Source organism: Chroicocephalus ridibundus, unplaced genomic scaffold, assembly GCF_963924245.1.
Source record: "Chroicocephalus ridibundus unplaced genomic scaffold, bChrRid1.1 SCAFFOLD_239, whole genome shotgun sequence".
Classification (NCBI taxonomy): domain Eukaryota; kingdom Metazoa; phylum Chordata; class Aves; order Charadriiformes; family Laridae; genus Chroicocephalus; species Chroicocephalus ridibundus.
Window position 1 is genome coordinate 121,430 of NW_026961248.1, and position 1,577 is coordinate 123,006.

Genomic DNA, 1,577 nt, shown 5'->3' on the forward strand with positions numbered 1-1,577 from the left:
ACCAATCTCCAGCCATATGGCCACTTTTGTGCCTGGCGCGGCGCCAAGTTGGAAAGGGTGGTTTTGAGGCTGAAGGCGCCAGGAAAGCCTGCAGCCCCCAGGTGTGTGGTGCTACGCAAGCGGTTCCCAAAGAGCTTTAGAACAAGGCATAGTTTTCCCTGCTGGCTCTTTGGGCGGGGGAGCAATCTACAGACATATGGCCATTTTTGTGCCTCGCGTGGTGCCAAGTGGGAAAGGGTGCTTTTGAGGCTGAAGGCAGCAGGAAAGCCTGCAGTCCGCAGGTCTGTGGGGCTACGCAAGCGGTTCTCAAAGAGCTTTAGCGCAAGGCATAGTTTTCCCTGCTGGCTCTTTGGGCGTGGGACCAATCTCCAGACATATGGCCATTTTTGTGCCTGGCGCGGCGCCAAGTGGGAAAGGGTGGTTTTGAGGCTGACGGCAGCAGGAAAGCCTGCAGCCCCCAGGTCTGTGCGGCTACGCAAGCGGTTCCCAAAGAGCTTTAGAACAAGGCATAGTTTTCCCTGCTGGCTCTTTGGGCGTGGGACCAATCTCCAGCCATATGGCCATATTTGTGCCTGGCGTGGCACCAAGTGGGAAAGGGTGGTTTTGAGGCTGAAGGCAGCAGGAAAGCCTGCAGCCCCCAGGTCTGTGCGGCTACGCAAGCGGTTCCCAAAGAGCTTTAGAACAAGGCACAGTTTTCCCTGCTGGCTCTTTGGGCGTGGGACCAATCTCCAGCCATATGGCCATTTTTGTGCCTGGCGCGGCGCCAAGTGGGAAAGGGTGGTTTTGAGGCTGAAGGCAGCAGGAAAGCCTGCAGCCCGCAGGTGTGTGGGGCTACGCAAGCGGTTCCCAAAGAGCTTTAGAACAAGGCATAATTTTCCCTCCTGGCTCTTTGGGCGTGGGACCAGTCTCCACTCATATGGAGTGTTGGAGGCTGGCGCTGCGCTAAGTGGGAATGGGTGGTTTTGAGGCTGAAGGCTCTAGGAAAGCCTGCAGCCCCCAGGCCTCTGGGGCTACGCAAGTGGTTTCGAAAGAACTTTAGAACAAGGCAGTATTTGGCTCACCTCCCGGGACAGCCTCAATTCAGCTCCTGGGATGCCTCTGGAAGGCTCCCGGCCTGGCTCCGCATGGCTCCTAGGCCACACTCCATTCAGCTCCTTGGACCAACTCAACTTGCCCCCATGTGCCGCCTCAGCTTGCCTTTTGGAGCCCGCTCAGCTCGGCTCCTTGCACCAACGTACCTTGACTGCTGGTGGCAGCTCATCTCGGATCCTGAACAGCAAAGCTCGATTTTTGGGGACGCCTCCACTCAGTTCTTGGGAACGACACAGCTCAGCTCCAGGGGCTGGCTGCGCTCAGCATGCTCAGCATCTCGGCCCGACTACTGAGCTGTCTCCGCTCGGCCCTCGCCAGAGACTTGCCTGGTCTTTTGACACAAAGTCAGACGGACTCTTGTGGCCAGCTCTGCCCAACTCCTTGGCCAGCTCATCTTGGCTCCTGGGACGGCTCATGGAGGCTCCTACACTTGCCTCCGCAGGGTTCCTAGGGCCAGCTCAGCTCCTGGCGCTATCTCTGCATCC